The sequence below is a fragment of the Sinohyriopsis cumingii genome, chromosome 10, assembly GCF_028554795.1.
Source record: "Sinohyriopsis cumingii isolate HCF-2022 chromosome 10, ASM2855479v2, whole genome shotgun sequence".
In the NCBI taxonomy this organism is placed as follows: Eukaryota; Metazoa; Mollusca; class Bivalvia; order Unionida; family Unionidae; genus Sinohyriopsis; species Sinohyriopsis cumingii.
In genome coordinates this window covers 98,992,566-99,019,627 of record NC_142970.1, presented here as the reverse complement: position 1 = coordinate 99,019,627, position 27,062 = coordinate 98,992,566, and the positions used below count along the sequence as shown (strand labels likewise).

At 35.0% G+C, this 27,062-nt stretch overlaps 1 protein-coding gene across 2 annotated transcripts in view; it reads left to right on the top strand.

The window, feature by feature from the left end:
- LOC149790713 (cephalotocin receptor 1-like) overlaps positions 1-27,062 on the top strand; it is a 67,129-nt gene that overhangs the window by 31,450 nt on the left and 8,617 nt on the right. The window lies entirely within an intron of this gene.

The following is a 27,062-nucleotide window of genomic DNA, read 5'->3' as shown; positions in this document are numbered from 1 at the left end:
TAGGGATGTTTCATTACCGGAGCAAATTATGTGTATCCTCAGTGCCTGGCTATATTGGATATTCCTACTGCAGTGTTTCGGATGACAGCTGATTGGGAGGAGATAACGGTGTGTGTCGGTTGGTTTCGAGTAGATGTCTGTATGGAGTTTGTTTTCTGCCAGTCTGTTTGTTGTGTCCGTGAAAACGTAGTTTCAGTTGGATACTTCTGCCTTCAGTTATATTGAATGATGGAAGTTGTTTACCTTTGCTACAAAATCATATAGTCTTTCGATTCCATGTTGTCACTTTATTCTATATTATCGATAATGCGTACCCACTGGTATGGTGTAAGTCCAATCGATGATAAACGTTGACTCTCTAGTTTTCCCAAAAAATATTAGCATACGAAGGGGCCATGTTTGTACCCATTTTTATTCCATTAATTTGCAGGCAGTTGTCCTCATTAATTTCACAGTTATTTAGTTTTAGGACAAGCTTCAGGGGATGGGCTAGGAAGTGTGTGGGTGGATTGTCTACGGTTCATGTTTCCGATACTTCTCTGCACGCTTGTATCCCTTCGTTGTGCGGTATTTTAGTATACAAAGATGTGACGTCCAAGGAAACAAACAATGCATCTGGCAGTAATGGTTTGCTTGCTTTGCTCGAAAAGTGATTAGTTTGCAAGATACTATAAGGAGCATAGTTGAATTTCTTGCAATTTATTGTGTGTCCCTATTTCGCTTTAGCACAATGACTATAAGGTCACTCTAAACTGACCATATATCAATGAAAGTAGTTAGCATATTGTGTGTATATATGATCATTCCAATAAATGCTTGTTTAAAGAGCAAGAGTGGAAGAAACAAATAAAGTTGTGAGCAAATGCTGACATTCATCGAAATAATTTGATTTTGTTATTTTATAAATACACATTCCTAGCCAGATATAGTTAATCTAGGAAATTGTAGTAAAGGAAACGAGGTTCATGGTGAGATCTTGAAACAAAATAAGAGTTGGGAGTATACATGTTGTCAGGACAGGCTAGTTTAGATTTTGAACACGCTGTCATAAAAAGCGAGATTAGATTTGACATGTCGGCAGTTAGCGTTATCTATTGTGGTATGTATTGGATAGTAACACGCTACTGAAATAATGCATGCTACAGGTTGGTACTTCGTAAACAGATTTAGAAAACGTCTGATTTACATGCCTGCTTCGTACATTACGGATCAAAAAGCTCAACGTCCCCCAAACACAGCAATGTGCATGACATATCGGCATCAACTACATCGGTACAAGCGCTGAATACAAATTTATCGAAAAGACTTTAACTAACAAAAGGTAGATTATTGATTGAAAAAATGCAACTCTTTTGCATTCTGCTCAAACGTAGTCTTTTTCTAATTAAATATCGCGAGAAAAAACGTAATTTGTGCAACATACATGCTGCTTATTCAAATCAAATGTTTAAGCGCTTTTTAAATTCGTCTTTTGAAATTAATAGTAATTTAATCCATTGAAATGACCACTAGTGGGAACTAGTATGCATGTTCTATTAAAAATGCACATGGTTTGTATTTCTGTCAACGCTTTCCTTTATAAAGATATTGATATATCAGTTTAGCATTTGCACTTTGTGATGTCGTATTATGAGACTGCTACATACAAAGTTACATCTTTCTGCTGAGTTTCATTGTGTTGTAAAAATGAAATGTCTTACTGCACTGTGTTCTTTAATACACATGGTTTCGATAAAGTGCGTGTAATTTAAGGAAAGTAATCTAAACATACTATCAATAGTGATTAACACCCTCTTTTGTGTTCGACTATAGTCGTGCCTGATCGCGGTGAAAAATATATCTTCTGAATATAAGCTTGGTACAAATACTGTTAATTGTACGCATATGAGAGCCACATCAGTCCTTGAGTTTACAATATACAGACTTCACAGCTTCAGTATAATTCCACGGAATTAGTGTCTCTAACGTAATCGTAAATCGTCTCTTTAAATCAAATTCGTATTCTTTTCATGTTTGCTTGACAAATATTTGTGCTTATTCTTATAAACGTATTATCTTTGTGTTTCCAATATCGTCAAACCTCCTTGTTTTTTTATATAAAGAGAATAAAAGAACAACTTACTTTAAAACTATTTTATTTGAAATAATATAATCGGGATTGGCTTGAAAATTATATGAACTTAGTATTTTTTCCACGGAAAGAATACTTGTAATGCAAAACATGTAAAGTTGGCTGGCATATATATATATATATATATATATATATATATATATATATATATATATATATATATATATATATATATATATATATATATATATATATATATATATATGCAGGATTGATTGCTTCTTTAATCTCCTTGTTTGTTGACTCATCAATGATATTCAGTTATTCCTCAGCTTTGCTATTATGATTTTCCAGCACCATTCCAGACGTTTTTATAAGTATTAGATGATGGAAGCAGTGATAAATAGAAATTCCATAGCAAGGTAGTTTCACGTGTTTCTCCTAAATGGTTGTCACAAACATTGGCTGATATTCCATAAGGTGCATACCTTATGAGATTGAAATAATGCCAGCATAATATGCAGTGGCTATTGGTAGATAATGCTCATAATGGAAATCAATTTTGGTCAAATAGTCGGGTATCAATGTTGACAGTCCAAAAGAGAGCTGCTGGTCGGTGATTGGTTCTTTTCTTCATCTTGGGGATACAACCTGTTTATAAATGTACACATTCTCAAATGCATATATACAACCTGTTTATAAATGTACACATAGTCAAATACATATATACAACCTGTTTATAAATGTACACATCATCAAATGCATATATACAGCCTGTTTATAAGTGTACACATTCTCAAATTCATATATACAACCTGTTTATAAATGTACACATTCTCAAATGCATATATACAACCTGTTTATAAATGTACACATCATCAAATGCATATATACAACCTGTTTATAAATGTACACATTGTCAAATGCATATATACAACCTGTTTATAAATGTACACATCATCAAATGCATATATACAACCTGTTTATAAATGTACACATTGTCAAATGCATATATACAACCTGTTTATAAATGTACACATCATCAAATGCATATATACAATCTGTTTATAAATGTACACATTGTCAAATGCATATAACAACCTGTTTATAAATGTACACGTAGTCAAATGCATATATACAACCTGTTTATAAATGTACACATTGTCAAATGCATATATACAACCTGTTTATAAATGTACACATAGTCAAATGCATATATACAACCTGTTTATAAATGTACACATACTCAAATGCATACATGCGACCTGTTTATAAATGTACACATCATCAAATGCATAAAGTACACATTTTCAAATGCATATAACAACCTGTTTATAAATGTACACATTGTCAAATGCATATATACAACCTGTTTATAAATGTACACATTCTCAAATACATATAACAACCTGTTTATAAATGTACACATTCTAAAATGCATATAACAACCTGTTTATAAATATACACATTGTCAAATGCATACATACAACCAGTTTATAAATGTACACATTCTCAAATGCATATAACAACCTGTTTATAAATGTACACATTCTCAAATACATATATACGACCTGTTTATAAATGTACACATTGTCAAATGCATATATACAACCTGTTTATAAATGTACACATTGTCAAATGCATATATACAACCTGTTTATAAATGTACACATTGTCAAATGCATATATACAACCTGTTTATAAATGTACACATTCTCAAATGCATATATACAACCTGTTTATAAATGTACACATTCTCAAATGCAAATAACAACCTGTTTATAAATGTACACATTATCAAATGCATACATACAACCTGTTTATAAATGTACACATTCTCAAATGCATATAACAACCTGTTTATAATGTACACATTGTCAAATGCATATATACAACCTGTTTATAAATGTATGCATTCTCAAATGCATATAACAAACTGTTTATAAATGTACACATTCTCAAATGCATAGAACAACCTGTTTATAAATGTACACATTTTCAAATGCATATATACAGCCTGTTTATAAATGTACACAGTCTCAAATGCATATATACAACCTGTTTATAAATGTACACATAGTCAAATGCATATATACAACCTGTTTATAAATGTACACATCATCAAATGCATATATACAGCCTGTTTATAAGTGTACACATTCTCAAATTCATATATACAACCTGTTTATAAATGTACACATTCTCAAATGCATATATACAACCTGTTTATAAATGTACACATCATCAAATGCATATATACAACCTGTTTATAAATGTACACATTGTCAAATGCATATATACAACCTGTTTATAAATGTACACATCATCAAATGCATATATACAACCTGTTTATAAATGTACACATTGTCAAATGCATATATACAACCTGTTTATAAATGTTCACATTGTCAAATGCATATATACAACCTGTTTATAAATGTACACATCATCAAATGCATATATACAATCAGCAGCAGGGAAGTTCTACAGACCCCCTGGCTCAGATAAAATTAACCCTCCCACCAAACATTTCTCCGTAGAAGCCTCAGATTTCAAAAATAAAGCCTCCTACGCAAATTAATCCGCAAAATTTCAACCCAAAGTGCATTTTCAGACATAAAAAAAAACAGCATTTTTTTGGGGGGGGGGGTAAAATTTGTTTGTGATTGCAGGATTCCGGTTGCAATTTTATGAGTAAATCTGATCAAGACCGACTCGATATCTACTACGTGGATCATGAAGATTAATCGTGACAAAACCGTGTGGTGTTGCCTGAGCGTGACTGAAGAAATTTTTAAACTTATTTATGTCCATATCGCCGTTGCACCAAGTTTGATGAATATTCCTCAGTGTGTGAGTATCAACGCCATTGAAAACTGATAAAATATTACAATTATCTCTAATCACCTTCGGAATTTGCGTATATCGCTGCGTCACGTAAATCACATCGGTGTTCTTATGTCGGCCACGCGAGAATATCCTAGCTGGGTTAGTTTGCTTATCCAGCATCACATCATCGAAAACAACAAGATTATTAGTATCACCGTCTAAATTTTCCACTGATGGAGTTTCATTGATATCCGTTATAAATTCTATTGTGCCATCCTCAGTTTTATCGCTAAATTCCTTTAGTACTTTATAACATCGCTGATCATCAACAGATGGCGCAACTAAATACAACTTATCCCATTTTAGCCATCTCATTATCAAATTTAGCAACAATTGCGTTTTTCCAGAACCAGATGGGCCAATGATTATCATTCTTATCGAATTTGGTAATGCCTCGATATGTTTTACTTGCTCGCGTTTTTTCGTGGCTGAAAAATCAATTACATTCATGTTATTAGAATATTATGGATTCATATTGTGTTAAGTGTCGCACTCGAACTGCTACGATAAATCCAATCGAAGTCGTTACACGCAACAACAGGAATGCAATCAAGGGAGAATGTGAAGTTTGCAAGACAATTAAGTTTAGATTTGTAAAAAAAAAAGTAGAACCGGAGGAGACATCGCAACCTCCTTAACAAATCTGCCTGGAACTCCTTGGGCGAAATATCCCGGAGAGAAACATTTACCAGGATATAATTACTGCGGACCTGGTACAAGGCTAGATATAAGACTTAACGATAATAATCAACCAAATCCTGGCGAGGATCCAGTAAACGCTATCGATAACGCATGCTACTATCACGATCTTGCATATCGCAGCGGAGATTTACAACAAAGACATCTCGCTGATATTAAATTAATTCACGCAATAGATGCTATTCCTGATAAAAATTTCAAAGAGAAATTGGCAACTTGGTTGATAAAAGGAGCAATGAAAGGTAAATTAGTACTAGGTGCTGGTAATTTATAATGGAGCAAATATATTATTCTCCGCGAGGATTTTGGCGAGGAAAATCAGCAATAGCCAAACTTGCTAAGGCAGCAAAAGTAAAGCAATCTGTCGCTGAATCGTGGCTATCGAGGCAAGCAGTCTGGCAAATTTATCTTCCTCCGCCTAAGAAAATATCATATGCGAGTTTCTCTGTCAGCGTCCCTAATGAAGTCCATCAGGCTGATCTTATGTTTCTTCCTTACGATACCGTCGACGGAGTCACATATAAATACGTGTTGACGGTTGTTGATATTGCTAGCAGATACAAGGAAGCGGAACCGTTATCGAATAAAACAGCAACAGATATTGCTAAGGCGTTTAGCGAAATTTATTCACGATCTCCATTAACATGGCCAAAGCTTCTCCAGGTTGATCCAGGTCGAGAATTTCTTGGCGCGGTTACTTCACTGATGAAAAAGAATAATGTTAAAATCCGTCGCGGTATTGTAGGTGTTCATCACAATCAAGCTATCGTTGAGAGATTCAATAAAACTCTTGCAGAACGATTATTCGGATATCAGTACGCGAGAGAATTTATCCAAGATAAACGATCTCACGATTGGGTAACAAGATTACCTCACGTGATTAACGCACTAAATAACGAAGTAACACGAACGATATCAATGAAACCCGCAATTGCAATTACAAAGACAAAAATACCACTAAAGCGAGATTCTACTATTCCACCTGTGCTAGGTAGCGTTATTGTAAGGTATTTATATAAAGAAGGAGAAGCCGAAGGTGGCAGAAAAAGAGCAACTGATCCAAACTGGAGTGTTACGACACATAAAATATCAGCTGTAACAAGATCATCAGGAAGGCCAGCGATTTATTTTCTAGATTCACTAGCGCCACAACGCGGATTTACCAAAGAAGAACTACAAATAATACCGAAAGATACTCAATTACCGCCATCTTCGTTAATGTGAAATTTAATCCTACCTAACTGAGATAATTTTCTTACTCGAGAAACTGCTAGATAAACTAAATTTGACCAGGAAATTCTATCATCGACGATCCAAACTTGACCATCTACTGTTAATCCTTGTGACGAGTGAATCGTTGCTGCATATCCAAGTTTCCACGGTGATCTTTCTGCGTTTATTGTATCATTGACAAGATTAATATCAACGAAAATAATATCATTCAAAACTAATATTTTTTCTTCTCCGCATGGCAAAGTAACATTAATATTTTGTTTCCTAGTATCAGCTGGCCTATAGCACAACGGAACCTGCAATGTTGGAAATTTCTCACAATGAAGTTTGAATAGTATTTCTTGAATATTATCACGAATAATTTTTCTGCTAGCAACGATCAAATGATCAGGACGCCACAAAGTTAGAAAATTATCCATCGGAGTCTCATCAATTATTTTTCTCATCACATCACATTGAAACTTATTAGGTTGCAACCGAATCATTTTTTTAAACTCGGTCAGTAAAATATCATTAGATCTATAATCAGCATCAATCTCTTCATAATAATCCACAAATTTTCTAAGCCACCCGTGTGGAGATTCACCATCAATAGGATCAGGTTGGCCGTGATCGCCGCACATTATTACTGCGGTGTTTTTCTCTTCCAACCAACTTAGGAATGATTTTAGTATAACTAAATTTACTGTGCAAATTTCATCAAATATTATAATCTTATTAACGTACTTGTTTCCCATTCGAGCCGGATCCCACAATCCACCACTATATTTGAAATAACTGTGATAAGTACAAGAATTAACGCCACGTTGTTTTATTTCTCTCGCTAGTCTGTGAGTTGGAGTCAACACGATCATATCAGAGTTTGAAAATAAGTTTATTGCTCGTGTTGTTTTACCACTACCACCAGGACCATTTAGGTAAACGAATTTGTTTCGTGAAATTGGATCAAACACTGATACTGCTGTTGATACTTCATCACATTGGTCTTTATGAAACTTATCGCAATCTTCTACATCCGCGTCCTCACAATAATCTAGAATATCCTCGTTTTTTATTCTCCAAGTTCCCCAGGAACCATCGGTGATTAAATTTTCCAATCTACATTGAAATTTCTTATTGATATAAAATGAATCCGTTGCAACCCTTACTGCGATATCGGCAAATTTATTTATCATCGACAGTAAATTGATACTCACATAAGCGAGCATTGATGATCTTAAATGAGTATACTGCGCGGATTCTCCATCAAGATAAGTGATCACGGTACCCAACTTTTCTCCATCAATAATAATATTTTCTCTGTTGCAAAATATTCCACGAGACACTGTATCAGCAATAATAAAATCCATCTCAGCATCATTGATAAATAACCTAGCGTGGCGATGTTTATGATCAACTGATCCTCCTTGAGTGAATTTACCAATGATTTTTCTTCCAATATCTTTCGCGTTCTCGCAGTCCGTGGGTAACCACACTTCAGTTTGTTTCCTATAGGATATAATCGCTTCACTCACCATCAGCGATAGTAACATCGATGAATCCAACATATATCTCAACAATACCGTAGGGACCCATCTTCGCTGAGATAAATGCCGACCAAACCAAATATAACAAATTTTATGCAAATTTTCAGCAAGTTCGAATGAAGTAACATGAGCGAATCCGGTCATGACAAAATCGGGTAACGGTCCGTTAATTGCAACTCTAGTCATCTCGTTGGTGGGATGACCGAATTTAGCAAAGTAATCTGCACAATCGCCATACCCAAGGAAACTTCCAGGATAGCATGCGCTCATATCAACGGAAATCATATCCTCGAAATAATATTTGGTATTCCATAATCCTCCATGGCCGTATTCGATACAACTAAGTTGAATATCATTGAGAAATTCATTTCTTGTAGGTTTCCACGAATTTCTTTCTCTAGCAGCATGAGCAGCAACAGACGAAATGGTAAAGCAATTTGTCAGTAATCGATCTGGATTTGACGAATACTTCTCCGCGATATTTTTCATCGATTCATGTAATATTTCATCTCGGTAAATATCTCCGCGTGGTAAGATAAATTGATCGTATCTTTCTTCGCTCGAGAATAACCAAATCGATATTGGATCGGACTTGGCTAATAGTTTGATATATCTAAACATTGCATCAGAATTGTCATTCCCAGATTCCACGGGATAAAACTTAACAACACGATCTCGCGGGAATATCATTACCGACTGACTCCACGCATGTGAATTATGATCAACAATTTCGATTGGTGTTCCTCGAGAATTATACGGCGATGAATATAATATTTCACCCGATAGTGTTTTAACCGTAATAGGAAATTTAAGTTTCTTACTTAACGCAGCAACATCATCGATTGATGCGCCATCAGTAACTGTCTTTGCCCATGAATTAATTTTATCCAATCTCAATTGAGTCAGACCAGATCCGCGACGAGCATTTTTCATGTGCTCGATAACTCGCTCAGCCACGCAGTTTATTATCGGAGATTCCCTCATCGTAGGTAGATTTTTCACATCAGGATTATTATTCAGCCGATAAATTCCATAAACAACAGCACTAGAAGGATACGCCCTAGCATAATAAGGACCATCAATCCCCAGCAGCAATCCTGGTTTCGAATTTTTATCAAGAACAACATTTTTCTTACCGCCGCGTACCGGATCTCGTTTATCACGAATAATCCAAATGTCATCGGGCATTTGTGCAATAAATTTTATTCCAAAGATAAATCGCTCTTCTTTATGCGAATTTTTTATATGTTCGATTATCTTTTTCGCTCGCTCCAAATTCATCGTAGCATCAACAAAGTTAGTTTTCCATGTCGACCAAACATGAATCGCTCCATCATCAAAAAATTCCTTCTTCGCATTATCAACTTCAGGAATGATATATTCTGCCTCATCAAGATCAAATAAATCCATTATTATATTTTAGACAAATATCTAAATATAATGAAGCAATGTTCATGGATAACAGTTGGATCAACAAAATCATGTAACAAATCCTGTAGAGGCGAATACTGTGGTGCTCACATATACGAAATTCGACGAGGCAACAAAGGACCACAACGATGTTTAGTTTGCCAAGTTGGTATTCGAGGAAAAACAAGATTGTGTTTCTCTTGTGGAGGAAAAAAATATCGTGAATTACGAAGATATTATGAGAAAAGATCCTCCTCGGTAATAAAATGCGAAGAAGATTATATTAATCGTTTCAAAGCAAATTTCGATTTAAACAAAGAGAATATCATATATGGAAATGAAATCAGCGATTCCCACAATGAAAATCACATGCGAGTATAAATCGCATCCCATCATCGAAGGTTACGAAGCATCTGAGGATGGTAATGTCAGAAACATCAAAACAAAGAAACGTGTTGGTAGTATTTGTAATTCGGGATATCTCAAATTTACAGTCCATAAAAGAAATGAAAGAACAGAATGTTATTCGAATCATAGATTTGTGTTCGAATGCTACAAAGGACCAATAGAGATCGGACTTGTTATCGACCACATTGACGGTAATAAACTTAACAATAAACTTTCCAATCTGCGCGCGGTAACCCAGAGTGAAAATTCAAGATTTGGTAATAACCGTGGATTTCCTAATTATTCGAGGACTGTTAAATCAGTGAATCAAGCAACAGGTGAGGAAATCGCGTTTACATCGATGAGTGCAGCAGCAAAACATTTCTTTATTGAACCACGATCAGTACAATTTGTGGCAGAAGGAAAATATAACGCAACATTTTCTTATGATGCTGATTCGTGGATCAAATTCTCCTATGTACCAATAATATTTGATTCGGAGAGTGACGAAGAATAATTGAATATCTCCGCAAAACAAAAAAAAAAGATTAATTTTGAAAATTTCCCTGGATTTTATTTATTTTTTTCGCCCATTTTTCCCACGGAGACAGATTTGGAAAATCTCACTTGCGATTTAAAAATCAAGAATCAGAGATTCTCACGATTTCACCAAAAGATTGATACTTACAGTTTCTCCTCGTATATCAAGTAAATTTCCTTTTTGATCCGTTAATTTGAAATTTATTCTTGTCAATAATCGATTATGACATCGCAGGTAAAACGGATTCATTGGCTCCTTGATTATCAAATAACCGGGAGATGCGCTAGGTGAAAATGAATACAATATAAAACCCTGATGGGCTTGATTTGACTCTGACGAATCCACGTTGTAGCTACCCTCGACAACATCCGCGTGAAGATAAATCGCGATAACTTCCGTTATATTAACGATACCCGGCGATATGTGCCGTCCACCTTTGTCAGGATCGTTATTGTGTTTAAGAATCAATTCTGAATGTACTTTTTTGGTCCATGAGGCATGTAATTTCGGAAATAAATCATCAATGGTATCAGTGACGGATTTTCTCATCGCATCAAAATCAGAATTGGGAAATTTGAAATTTGGCAGTGTTTCCTCGGTTAATTCAAATACTCTCATGAATTTTTGTTTCTCACCCGAGTTCTTGATCAACTCGAATTTGCTAATAGGAAGAACATAGTCGGCAATTGATATATCGTCGACTATCGCCCGAATAAACATATCATGATAATATTCAATATCATTTGCAAGTTGATTTAAAATTTTCACGTGTTTTACAATTTCGCTACATGAACCAGATTTATTTAGGATGCATTCATGAAATGATCCTCGCAATAAATTTAATTGTAATTCGTGTTCTTGAATAAACTCGTCGAGAGTTCTTCTTACCAAGATACCGTCTATGGGGGCTATTATCCTGTTAATGTGGGTAGCGTCGAAGATTTTCACATCTGGGGGGATTTTAGGAAGAGGCAACCATGAGAGAATTCTTTCGTTAATAAAAGTGAAAGCGAATATTACTAGGTTAATTTTGTGGTTATTCATGAGATTGATGGCGCTGTGGATCAGAGGTTTGTGTTTGATATCTCCATACCATCCTTCGTTGGTTGTAAAATCTTCCTTTTTTGGTTCCGGTAGTTCTGGAAGGGTTTCATCATACCAACCTGGAATAATAACATCCGATTTCTTTGGTTTTATCAGAGGTGCGACCTCGGGCCAACCTAATATATTTCTAATCGATGATTGGTAAATATCTACCACGTACGGTGATTTCACTTCTATCATTGACGATAGTGTTGGATCATGTGCAGATATTTTTATTCCCGGAGTAGCATCGCCGGTTAAATTTGATATTCTGGTAGTAAACTCATTATTCAGCTGATCAATTTCGTAACTACCGGTTGGTATACCAACGACGATCCAATCGGGTGTTCCATCGGGTTTATTCTTATTTGCAAAAACAAGTGAATTATTTGGCATCAAATTACCGAATGATTTTGATCTAACATTAGGCCAGCTGTTGTAGACGCGTAATTGTGTTAATGCAATTTCGTTAACGTTAATTGGTGTTGAAAAATTAATACTAAACTCGGGTTTCGTTGAACTTAGCGATATTAACGTTGTTGTCGGCGGCGTCGTGTTTGTCACGATCTTGGCTAACTCGGACATTATTAATATTCATTTGTTCAATCTCCGAGTAAATACTGATCATTGCAGAAAATTCTAGATCGGATATAATACCATCGTTGAGACTTTCAGAAAGTAACAATGATAACTTCGAGTACGCGTCACTTACCTTAGTTAGTTTGTTTTTGTACAAAGATAACTTTTCACTTGTGCACGATGATATTTTTTTCGCGATGATACTAAGAACACCCGCGATTGCTGTTGTTGACGAGATTATTATTGTTGCTGCAATTGGCGCTATCATTGTTACCGCGGATAATATTATTCCTGCACCAACAACCACGGCCGATACCGCGTACACTGCAACATCAATGATAACTAATTTGCGCTGGTATTTATTTATTTTTGTTTGATAATCGTCAAGTTGTTTTTTTAGTGAATCCTGCCATGATCGCGCCTGATTGTAACGGTAATCCGATGCTGTCATTTATTAGTATCCTACGATAACAATTGCATAATCATTATTTATCCAAATACTTCCAATCCCGACAAAAATTCGAAAATTACAAAATAATCCACCGGTCCTGTGGTAGTTCTATCTGGTGGTTCCAGATTGCATACTGTATCCTCATCTTTTTTTAGTGAAATAATAAAAGATGAGGGATAAAATTCGTGGATTTTATGCCACGATCGGATTCTAAATTTCGTATCAGAGATAATATGTATTCGATATATACCGGTAATTGGCACGGTGAGACTAAAATCGGTTGTGGCATTTTTAATACTCCAAATATAGGATTTTGTCCTTAACACGAATGGCACACTGCAGGTAAGATTTTTTGTTTCTACTTCCTCTGGTATCGAAATTCGCGATAATCTTCCAAATTTCATTGATGATAATTTTGTGCTGATTTCGTTGATGTTTGTTGTTAAAGTAAGAAATTTCTCATTGATATCTTTTATTTCTCCGTGATACACTGATGGATCGAGTTTCTTATGTGTTAGTTCAAACATTTTATTGATATTGTCGTTAACTTCCTTAATGGTTTTTTTTGTTTCTTCATGTGATTTTATATCGACTTTATGTTGCAATAACATATGAATTACTTCGAGATTATCTTTTATTATTCTAATCGCTTCGGAATTTGCATCATTTCCTTGAGATGCGTTTATTTTCTCGATATCTTCGTTGATTTTTTTTATTTTCTCGCTAAGATCGTCATGTGATGCTTGATCGGCTTTCTTATCTGATACGGAGGAAGTATCAGTTGATGTTTTTATATTCTCGTCAAATTTTTTGCTAAATTTATCTAAAGCATCGTCAAGTTTTTTAAGGTCGTTATTTAGCCTATTAAGTCTTTTTGTCATTCTATCCTGAAGATCGTCGTGTAATGCTTTATCGGCCTTCAGGGGTAACTTTGCTATAATATCGGCGATATCAGCAATAGATTTTAATACCATCTCCGATTGGCGAGTAAATTGACTAATGTGATCGCGGTATTCGTCTCGCTTAATTATATCAGTTATTTTGACGTTGCTAGTTTGTAATCGCCCTTCTGTATTTTGAAATACAGCAACTTCACCAGGATCAACTTCTGACAGCGATAAAAGATTGTTAATATCGCCTTTGGTTACAAACTTTGATGTGTCGATGTCGCCTACTACTTCTCTTTTTTCTTTCCTAAAAAGAGATCTACCGTAAATGTCAACCATGATATTTATCTACGGTATATTCAAATAAAATTTTGCGATAAGGATTGGATGATTTTGAAATTGCATCAAGGACGTTAATTGACTCCGGGCCGCATATTGGTGGATCTGCTAATGTTTGTGTTGGAAGTGTTGAATACCAAACCGGAAGTTTTAGTTTTGACACGTATTTGATAAATTCATTTGGCGGTGCTAATCCGTATGAGTCGAAGTAAATAACTTCGCGAGGATTAATCGCATACGCAACCCAGTGAGTGCCAGGACCAGAATTTTTATCGAGATTTATTATTCCTGTCTCGGTGAGATTTGGTTTATCTGGTAGTTGATCTCGCATAAATACGCCTCTGAAAAATTTTATTTTCTTTTTTTTTGCTTCACTGATTAAATCTAAATTTGAGGCTGGTAGGCTCGACTTAGACCGGATCCGTACGGGGGTCGTCTTAGGTAAAGGCCTGATCCTTGTTGCGGCTGCAATAATTTTGCGAGAAGAGAGGGGAAGAGAAATCCTCCCTTTTTTTTGCGATATCTTCCTCCGACGATCTTCTTTCCTAATACGGTACCCATCCCACTAAGTGCACCTAATCCTATTGTTTTTGCAATCATGGGGGCCGCTGCAGCTATTAATCCTGGAATAGCCGCGAATAAAGGAAAAATACCACCTACTTTGATCATATCTCTGATTGCGCCTATCGAGAGATTCAGGCGAATACCAGTATTTGCTGATCTGGCTCTGGTGAAATGTCCGTGTTGATTTTTAGTTAACGATAGTTTGTTAGGTCCACCGTGAAGTTGATTACTTTTTAAGGTTAAACTTAAACCTCGTCGCGCTGTTGTTGCTGCATGAAGTTTTTTTATTTGACCTGGGGTCAGAGTTACGCTGACGTGATCGTATGGCATATTAATAATCACTTAATCTAAATTTAGAATTTTGTTACATGTTCTCTACGGGTGCATCGATGACTCTCATTCTTCCACTAATACCTTCTAGGATCATTGTTCTATCGCTGAGAATAACCGCGATTGCTCTTGCCGGTCCTCCTGTGTTAATTCTGGCTTTGAAATGAATATCGACAACCGACTGCTTTACCAAATCGAGATGTTCCAGGGAAAAGTAATAGATGGGATAGAGAGTATTAAAATCTAACTGTGATATTTGCAATCCGGTATCAATATTTTGATCACGACCCATAAAACTTAGCAAGCGATGATACGCGCGCGCCGTGGAATAATTTTCAAAATCGATGGCTATTTCCTCAGATGGCTCCTGTTGGCCATTTATTCTCAACGATACGTTTGTTGCCTCTAATCTATCGAATATCATGTTACTATGTAATTGATCGTCTCTAATCATGCTTTGCAGGGCAACAAAGATATGTCTAGGTGCGGAAGAGCCCTGCTGTGACGCAATTCGCCAAGTAAATATTCCGTCCAAATTAACATTTTCGTTGGAGTCAGTCATTGTTGTCAACCAAGACATGATGGATTTTCCTCCTTGATTCATAAACGACAGTAATTTTTCTTCTATGATCATTGATGGAACTATTGCTGGCATCCACAAGGTAATTTTTTCAAGGACAACTTTACCAGGATCACCAGGATCTCTCCAAATGGCTCTGTCATCATTGGCATCTCGAACGAAAGATATCGTATGCTTCGCTCCGTAAATAACTTTTCTGAAATGTCTGCAAAATCCAAAAATATGAGATAATGGAATTGCACAGGAGAATTTTCGTTCAGCTCCCTTCAACATATTTTTTCTTATGGCAAATCCAAGATTGTAATTGCCATTGGGGGCAATCATCGCTGAACGAACATCAGCGGGTTGGCCATTGGGGTCTACCGGTCTACCGATATCAAATGGTAAATGTTCAGGGTAGTTGGAATTATCCTTGGCAAACATCATACTAGGACCGGCTGATCTGGTAAAATCATCCGAGTATCTCGCTAGACCTATGATAGTCGTTGCTATATCAACGTTGTTCGTAATTGATTCAATCTCTCTTCCATCAATCATGTAAGTGGCATTCTTGAATAATGCCATGATACCATTATTGACAAAACCAACACCAAAATCCGCATCGTAGTTGGTACCATCAGCTGCCTTTACAATTTTACCAACAAATTCGATATACGCCTCAGATGGAAGAAAATATCTTGTTGTATCGTGGACTTGAATTTCCTTCCGATTTCTTGAATCTGGCTCAACTACATCGTACGAGAAATACTGAAAATCTCGCACTGATGTGTCCCTACCTACTGGCTCGTCCATATCAAATACTTCATTTGACACTTGTGCAAACATTTATTATTAATAATATCGTCTAAAACGAAGACCACTACCTGAAACAAAACTTGTATTTGCTAAATTTGTATTAGCAACATTCTGTGCTGGATTTATATTAGCAACTTCCTGCACTAGATTTGTTATAGCAGCTTCCTGTGCTAGATCATTTATTTTTTTATTTGCCGCATCATTTATGACCTTACTAACTTCGGGTGGCATTTCTCTGGTGCTAGGTAATTTAACAGGTTGCTTTTTACGTACTAAACTTAATATTTTATTTTTGATAGCGTTGAAGCCTTTACTGGCCAAATTACCGATACCAGAAATGGCAGTCTCGCCGATCTTTCCTATCGCTTTCAACCCAAATTGCTTAATCACGGGTCCAATTTTAGGTATTACTCGCGTGACAAGACTTCCAACGATATCGCCGAATCCATTACCGTGAATATATTTGTATACTGGCAATCGAGAGTTTACTATGCGGACCTGATTAGGTCTGCGTTGATGTTTGTGAATAATCATATTATTTCAATTGTATTGATTTAATCGATGAGTTCATCGACAAACTCTTTATAAATGTGAGAATCGATGATACCACCACGGAATAATCGCTGACAAATATCTGATGCTTCGTTGACTATCTCACGGGAGTTATTTCCGGCTCGCTTTCCTCCGATTAATACTTCGAGGCGAGATACATCATTGACAACACTGTCGGGACAAACTGAATATCCACTTCCTGTTTTTTTTGTTTCTGGAGATTCCAATGGCGTTACGTAAAATAAATCGTCTGACGGTGTTGAAGATTTCTTCTCCTCTGATGGTGATCCCGGCGATGTCCCTGACGACGTCCGTGGTGAATATATTTCTGGTGGAGATGGAGGGGTACCACCCCTAAGTGTTGAACCCTCCCCCGGGTGAATTCCCCATCTTATTGGTTTTTCAGGGAGGGGTCCTTTGTAGTTTGAAGCTGTTGGTTCCGGAGGTGGGTCCATATACCAGGGGCGTTCTACGTGAGGATAAAACTTTTCACGTATTTCAGGAAGTTCAATGGAGTGGCGAATATCAAAGGAGGATGAATCAGAACTTTCATCTTTAGGTGACGAACTTTTACTTTTAGGTGACGAACTTTTACTTTTGGGTGGCGAACCCTTAAATTTGGGTGTTGAAATTTTTACATCTTTCCTTACTTGATAATTAACAATATCCGACAAAAATTTTGAAAAATCATCATCTTTAAAATTTACTGGTTTTCCTAAACTACCAAAATAAACTATCGCATACCAAACAAGATCGTTGATTTTATCAACATTAATATCTTTTTTCAAATAAATTTTTTTAGTTTTCAAATCAGCTTTTGAAGCAATTACAACTCTCGCAACATCATCTTCACGAATTGCATGTATGTTATCTTCATCCAAATAATTATCAGCAGGTAAACTAGGATCAGGAATAAACCAACCAGATTCATCGTATATGTATTTAGGTACAATTATCGGTTCATCACTCTGATCTTTTTTCTTTTTCGATTTTCTCTCTTTTTTCTGTGGTAGAGTTCTCTCTTTTGGTCTAGCTCCTAATTCCTCTGGTTGAAATATTGGCTCCTGTGGTTGAATATCTTCCTGTGGTGCTGCTTTTCTTCCTCGTTTTTTAGGTGTTGGTCTAACTTCTAATTCCTCTGGTTGAAATATTGACTCCTGTGGTTGAATATCTTCCTGTAGTGTTTCTTTTCTCCCTCGTTTTTTAGTTTTTTCCTTCTTCTCCTGTTGTTTTCTTTCTTTCTCCTCTTGTTTTCTTTCGTCCGCTACTTGCTTATTAAATCTTTGTGTATCTCTTGCCGCTTCTAAAAATCTTCTGTAACGCGGATCCGTTACTACACTCACATGTGTTTTTCCCGTATAAACTTTATATACCATGCTGTACCAATTATCACGAGTTCCATATCTTTTTTTTCCTATTGGAGTCAAATATTCATTTCGATCGCTAAAATAATTTTCCGCAAAATCACCAATTTGTTCTATAGTATACAATGCCGAGAGAGGTCGCGATATCATATCCCATCCCTCCTCGGTAAAATTTTCTCTTAAATTCTCAATATTAAACTTTCCTTTTATCATTAAAGGTTTTCCTCCAGGTTTTTTTCCTCCAGGTTGTCCTCCATCATCAATTGCAAGTTGTTGCGCCGCTGCTGCTATTGCTAATCGCTCGGGTAATGTTCGTGATTGATCCTCAATACCTTTCAACATAGGAAATATTCCACGTTTTCTGGCATCTGGATCTTTTTCGTCGCCATATACAACCTGCTCAATTGTTCCGGTCACTGGCTTCAACCATTTTGCCGAAGTTTCTGAAATTCCATGCTGCATATCTTCGTAACCACGAACATTTCTCTTAAATAATTGTTTTGTCGGAATGAACTTCTTTAATGCCGCTAATTGCTCTCGCGCTAATCTAGCAGATTGAGGTTCTCCAACTGTGCTAGTTTTCCGACTCATCTTATTTTCAATGATATTGTTTTAATGTGAAATAAAATTAGCATCCGCAGCCCACCATAATTCATTATGGCACAAATAAATTTTACAATACCCCCCCCCCCAAAAAATGCTGTTTTTTTTTATGTCTGAAAATGCACTTTGGGTTGAAATTTTGCGGATTAATTTGCGTAGGAGGCTTTATTTTTGAAATCTGAGGCTTCTACGGAGAAATGTTTGGTGGGAGGGTTAATTTTATCTGAGCCAGGGGGTCTGTAGAACTTCCCTGCTGCTTACAATCTGTTTATAAATGTACACATTGTCAAATGCATATAACAACCTGTTTATAAATGTACACATAGTCAAATGCATATATACAACCTGTTTATAAATGTACACATTGTCAAATGCATATATACAACCTGTTTATAAATGTACACATAGTCAAATGCATATATACAACCTGTTTATAAATGTACACATACTCAAATGCATACATGCGACCTGTTTATAAATGTACACATCATCAAATGCATATATACAACCTTTTTCTAAAAGTACACATTTTCAAATGCATATAACAACCTGTTTATAAATGTACACATTGTCAAATGCATATATACAACCTGTTTATAAATGTACACATTCTCAAATGCATATAACAACCTGTTTATAAAAGTACACATTCTCAAATACATATAACAACCTGTTTATAAATGTACACATTGTCAAATGCATATATACAACCTGTTTATAAATGTACACATTGTCAAATGCATATATAAAACCTGTTTATAAATGTACACATTGTCAAATGCATATATACAACCTGTTTATAAATGTACACATTCGCAAATGCATATATACAACCTGTTTATAAATGTACACATTCTCAAATGCAAATAACAACCTGTTTATAAATGTACACATTATCAAATGCATACATACAACCTGTTTATAAATGTACACATTCTCAAATGCATATAACAACCTGTTTATAATGTACACATTCTCAAATGCATATATACAACCTGTTTATAAATGTATGCATTCTCAAATGCATATAACAAACTGTTTATAAATGTACACATTCTCAAATGCATAGAACAACCTGTTTATAAATGTACACATTTTCAAATGCATATATACAGCCTGTTTATAAATGTACACAGTCTCAAATGCATATATACAGCCTGTTTATAAATGTACACATTCTCAAATGCATAGAACAACCTGTTTATAAATGTACAAATTTTCAAATGCATATATACAGCCTGTTTATAAATGTACACAGTCTCAAATGCATATATACAACCTGTTTATAAATGTACACATTCTCAAATGCATAGAACAACCTGTTTATAAATGTACAAATTTTCAAATGCATATATACAGCCTGTTTATAAATGTACACAGTCTCAAATGCATATATACAACATGTTTATAAATGTACACATTCTCAAATGCATAGAACAACCTGTTTATAAATGTACACATTTTGAAATGCATATAATGTAAACCCTGCGATAACGAGGCCAACTTCAAGCCTTGCTCACTGTATTTTAATCAAATTATCCCCACTATAACAGTCACAGGCAAATTGGCGTATCACAATTGAGATCTAACATAGGTCGGTTGCGATTCGGAAAGATATTTCTTTGAAAAGCTTAAATGTAAATGCTCCCAGCAATGCTAATCCTTTCTTTACCATTTCTGTCTCTATGTCTCATAAGCAACTTCCAACTAAAATATTTTGAATTGCAAAACCACGTTGTCTATGAGAGTTTACAAAGTGTACTATCTAAAAGTATTTCACATTTCTTGATCTTTCATAGTATTCAGTGTCATAAAAATCTGCTTAGCTCAGTCAGTTAATGTTTTCAAATTATGGGAAATAGCCTGTTATATCATGATGCAAAAGGTGATTGATGGAGTTCGTTATTTCAGCATTATCATTTACAAGAACAAAGAATAATAAAGAATCCAATAATGATCCTTGTGGATCTCCTGCATTTCGTTTTTCACACGGAATAATCATTCTTTCTTAATAAAGTGACTAATAATGAGCTTTGGGGTTCTCGTGCATCAATGTTTCCTGACACTAGTTAAAGAGTCTCGGATATTTACAGTTTCTCACGATCTCTAACGATAGCTTTCAAGCCAGACAGAATACAATATAGCGTTATCCGTTCCATTATTAGGTAACACCATACAACTGTCTTCATTCTCTGTCGTGCTATGCCTTGGTATGATAACTCTCATTCAACGTATGCTTATAGAAACAGAAAGTAGTTTTAGGTCTATTTATACACTAACCTCGCAAACATTTTTTTCAACGCAATATATGAATGAACTGGATACAAGACCGTTATTTCCTTTTCTAAGGACAGTTTTAATGTTAACTACTTTCCTTCAAACATGAACGTGTTTCTTCCCTGGCGATTTATTTACTATTTTGCATAAGTATCTAGGGTGCTGCTGTGAAATAGGTTTCAGCATCATATGACATCTTGCCTTCCCCCCTCTTCTTTTTTAAAAAATTATTTCAGAACGAATTATGTAGCAACTTACTAAATAACTGACATTTAATTAGAAGTCCTAAGGTTTACATTTGTAGGTTCTGACTTTCTTATCAATCTTCCATATGGAAATAAAATAGAGTTTTGAAGTTCAATTTTCCCAATGGATTGTTTGCATTTTGCCTGACATATTTCAGTCCAAATTTCATCTGCAAATTAATATCAGCGCACTCCTCTTTGAAGCAGAGAATTATTGTTTTTCTCAGAAAAAAAATAAACGGAACACACACACACACACACACACACACACACACAAACATATATATCCTGAGCATAATACGTTTCCTATATATATAATGTACAGAAAATTATTTCGAGCACATTCCCAACATTGTTTGACTGTTATAGGTGTGTCAACGTTTTGAAATGACTTTCGGAGTGTTAGAATATAAAATTTGAATACGTAATAGCAATCATGTCTAACAATCAAACATATCTGAGTAGCATTGTCTTGGCTCTGAAAAATTAATGTTGACATGGCATACGGTGAATCAAATTTAGCCGTGGGGAATTCTATCACGTACTTGCATCTAATATTGAAACCATCAGTCATGTAGGCTGAATTCTAAGATCATCATGAACAACAGAAACAAACTTGTTTAAACAATCGCTGTTATCAGTTAAAGACAAGAAAGTGACAAAACTGGATCCCAAATATGACTATACCATTGACCGAAGAGTGATTTGGTATTTTTGCTGAAACGCATGTTTACGCCCACGGATTAATCTTGTCAGTTTATTTAGACAAAGAAACACAATTTTACCATTCAGCTTTCATCCGACAATGACTGCAATCGAATTCTGAATATGAATAGGGCCAAATCAAGCGGCATTCAGACAGGATGAAAGACAAAATTTACCTGCACTTTATTGAAAAATATCTTTACAGTCACGAACAAGGATAAATATTTAGTATATTTAGAGCAAGAAACTCGAGGTAACAGATTGGGAGCAAATTATATATTTGCGAACTCTATCGGCCTCCAATCGCACAGGCTGCGTATCTACCAACATAGAGTTGAAAAAGTATTTTGTATTTAGACATGCAATTTCGAAACAATGTATCATCCCAGGATTATATATACACGTTCCAGATGCGTGATCGCAAAGTAACTACTATGTCTAATTTCCTAGTATATTTAGTCGCTTTTTTCAAGCTAATAAAACATGTATCACATGGGTAAATAGATAATACATGCATATTGTATACATTATTCGAAAATCAATTTAGTCATGTCAGCAAAGGTGAGTACGTTCTTCGTCTGATCTTGTTTTTTTCTCCTTATCCTTTTTCTTTACATTTTTATTTACAGAGGAAACATTTGAATTTATTTAAAAGTATTTGTATAGTAATATTTAAGTAATGCTTGTATTACAAGAATGATTTAAATCAAAGTGCTTTGTACAGAATTGCAAAAACCCAAAAGTAGTCTTTTGCTTGTATAGTATTCGCACACCCTCCCGTTTGTTTGTTCCCCCGCACATCCATCGATTTGATACGCGAAAATTGTCTGGGATATTAAACAAATGATCAACACTTAGTCGTTTCATTAATCAATATATAAATTCTCACCAGGCTGTCGTCAGCGGACCCCTAACACTGTCTTCGAACTGACCTTCCACACAGAAGCAGAAGCTCTGGATGAAAAACTACTAAACATAGTTAATCCTTACAAAACCATACAAAGCTTGAAATAACCATACAACCATGCAAAGTCAAATTAGAAAAGGTTATTTATATCGTAATTTAAATTGTTGTTAAAATTAACCTAATCGAAATATTAGTTTTCATTATAATTATGCCGAATTAAATGACCGAAAATTGGCTACAAAGTTCTAATTTGAACAATTATTGTCAAACTGTTAATTTGCGTGTCTTTCTGAGACTGTGGGTGATTTTATTAGGCCTCAGATTTTTTGTTGTTTTGTTAGACTTAGTTTTTGCAGTATTTAGTTTGACCGCGACACAAAGAATCAGATGGAATCTTCATTTTCCTCTTCTGGTACATGTAACAGTTCTTAGGTCCAGTATTTGCAATGTCTTATTTTATTAGTTCCATAGTGCCATGAACTAATCGAAAGCAACACCAATAGTATGCACGTGTTTAAGGAGAAGTAACTCTGGACATTTTAAAATACCTAAACATATCAATTTAAAAGACATATATTGCCTGAAACATAGATTAGTCAATGCAAATACGGCGACAGCATTTCTAAAGAAACTCCCGTTTGGGACTCCTCTGGCGATAGTACGGTTGAAAGCTCTAAAGCAATAAATGATATAACTTTTGTGCATGTCTTAGATCCGACAAGTCTTCTGCTTTATCAAAAGTGTGTTTACAAACTAAGCACTGTAGCATCAAATGAAAGAAATAAAAGTATACTTTGGAAAAACAAAATAGTGCTCTGCTTCTCTCGTTTATTATCTTACATAGACAGGGAATTAAAGGTTAGTTTTAATAAAATCCGCCACTGGAACATGGAATAGAGGTCGAAGCCTTAGGGCCATATCAAGAGGGTGACTCACTAAGATAAAAATGTATGCGCACACATACATACGTACGTACAGTCCTTATCACTTGAAATTTGACCATCCTTTTATTCTTGAGCATGTTTTTGGGGTATCATTCGCACTTTGACTATATATCACATAGCCGTTGGTTTGCTTTCGTGCCCTTTCGAGGAAAGATTGGACCTTTTTTAAACTTTGGAACCCCTCCAAACACTTGATAAACTCAGGACTATAAAACTGCAGTATAATTACAACCTCTGGTGTGTTAATTCTTGAATCTCCGTTAGCACCGTATTCCTATAAGTTTGATAAGTAACCATGAATACATAAATTATTAAATTATGAAATATTTTTAAATGTCAAAATTCATTACAGACACACCACACACACACGGTAGCGACTATAATGTGTAATAGAAGAGATATACAGTCTATGATAAATTCAAATGCACAAAGTCATTATTATTACCGTGACTGAAATAAGCTCAATTTCAGGCTAAGTCTAGACTGACCAGTATGTAAAATGGACACGGAGATAAAGAGGTAGGACGAGACGTGGAACAAGAACCAATGGGAGTGGGTGGGTGGGAGGAACAAGACATGCTTTGCAGTCTGAAAAAAGAGGTGACCAAGCTATCAGATAGTTCAAAGACTGCTTTTAAAAATGGGGGTAATTATTTATTTATATAATGCAAAACAAGTATTGACACATATTAAAAAATGTTTGGTATCTGGGAAAGATTATAAATATCTTTATGTCAGTCGTGTTTTGCACAACTTAGAAAACGCACAATTTCATTGCAGGATTAATTGTTTTAACCAAATAATGTATGTTGAAATGGTTTACTTTGTGTTGTTACTCATCATCCCACACAACATCATTAGATAAAGGAACGCCATGCACATATAAATTAGAAAATACAGAGGTCACCTGACACCAAAGAAAATACATGTCATTTATTTTGTCTTCGTCAATCTCAGTAATTAACGATATATCCGTATTGGTTTAGCAAGTCAAGCAAACGTATGTACCAATATACATAAGGCGAGTTAAATAGATGATTGTGGTACAAGTTTAAATTCCTGTGGCGATCTTGCTAGAATCATTTCATATATAGGACAATGTGATCTACACTAGTGGCATTCAAACAAATTCTTAACACTTTTATGGTCAGCTTACACCTTTTGTAGTTTAAGTAAGAGATTTATATTTTTAATTTAAAAAATACAAAATATGTAAACAGTAAGTGTCCATGTCCTCCTTCTGTGGATGTTAACGATTAGACCCGAGGAAGGAGCCTGACTGTACAGATCAAAAAATTAACGAGTACAAAATGAATGTACCCATCTACGTTTTGTAAAAAAATGGCAACACTTATTCTTCTGTTTGAAATATGAAGGGTCCTTAAAGTATATTTCTAAATCACCAAAATAGGTAAAGATAATGCTATATAAGTATTATCATGATACATAAATGACCTAAGATTTCTCAACATGCTTTATTGCACAGATTTTTGGCGGACATGAAGGCTTTAAAGAAATATAATTTTCTTTTCATAGTTGATAACACATTTTGGCTAAAGATTTTAATTGCCCAGATTGCTTGGCATTCACGTTTTCCACTTCTGAACTGGCGATTACTGCAAATGAATTCCGTAATAAAATTGTTACTTGATACAGTGACAAGTTTGAAACTTCGTTAATTACTTAAGAACTTTTATATATTACTTGAGGATGTTATCGCCTAAGCTTATAACTTATTTGTACAAAATCTTTATAACACAGTGTTCTGAATAATTTGGCCGATATTACAGGAAACGTCTTTGTGTATACATATTATGTGTAGCAGCTGCATATGAAGGCATAATTTGCACTTTGTACACAAAAATCAAATACTGTATTCATTTACACACAAAATTAAAACTTGTTTCGTTACCCTGACAATACAACGTTTGTAATATGTAAAGCATCTATTTCCACGGTTGACTTGCACAGACTGATACCTGATGTAAATACATGATTGTGGTAAAGGTTAAAGTTTCAATCGTATTGTGATTTTATCTTTCACGCTTTTTGTATCGAGGATTCTGTATGCTTGATATCTTAAACAAATTCTAGGAGATCGTAAGATACGTGGATCAAGTCCAGCTGAGTGATCAATTCATACAGATGTTGCAATTCCATCCTAGCCTTGTTTTTAATATGTTGGATCCAGGTCCAAGGCAATGTGGTAATTATCACCCAACCTCTGACACAAAATTACCAGAGTGTGTGTGCATGGAAAATGTAAGGAGATGCTCACATATCTGGACAAAGTGTTATGTGAGCACTGCATTTCATTTTCCCTGGTGACAAATATATATATATATATATATATATATATATATATATATATATATATATATATATATATATATATATATATATATATATATATATATATATATATATATATATATATATATATATATATGTGTGTGTGTGTGTGTGTGTGTGTGCGTGTGCGTGTGTGCTTATATGTACTGTCGCTTAATGCATTAATCGTAAGGTGCTAAAGAGGCTATTTAACGTAAGGAGTTTCACAACCTTTACAGAGACTGCTTACCAAACAAGACGTAGGCTTAATTTATTTTTTGCACCCACTATTGATGAATTTTAAAAATGTCAGCCATCCAAGCATGCATACATATGCAAAAGAGAAGGCCTCATTTTATTTTTGATCCTCATCAAGTTCATTACCTGGTTTTATAAATTGGTTGCAATACAGGTACCTCACTATAGCAGACAAATCTAGGTCAATGATGATGGAAAGATGAGCTTCTTGATTAAGTATTATTTCCATCTGCAGTCATCTACTTGATCCCATAGCAGATGTGACTTCTAGACATGCTCCTGAAAACTTTGAGCTGACTATCTTGATATTAACTATACTTAATACCAGTTCTAGTTGTAATGGAACTCTCAGTCTTCATGTCCAAAAAAACCAAAAAACAACGTGTGTAGATTCGAGCCATATTTATTTTACAGTGGAATATCCTGCCGGACAATAAATACACTTTGAATAAGCGTGTTTTTATATTATTGTTTAACATGTTATATTTTACATTTTAGAAACATAATATTAA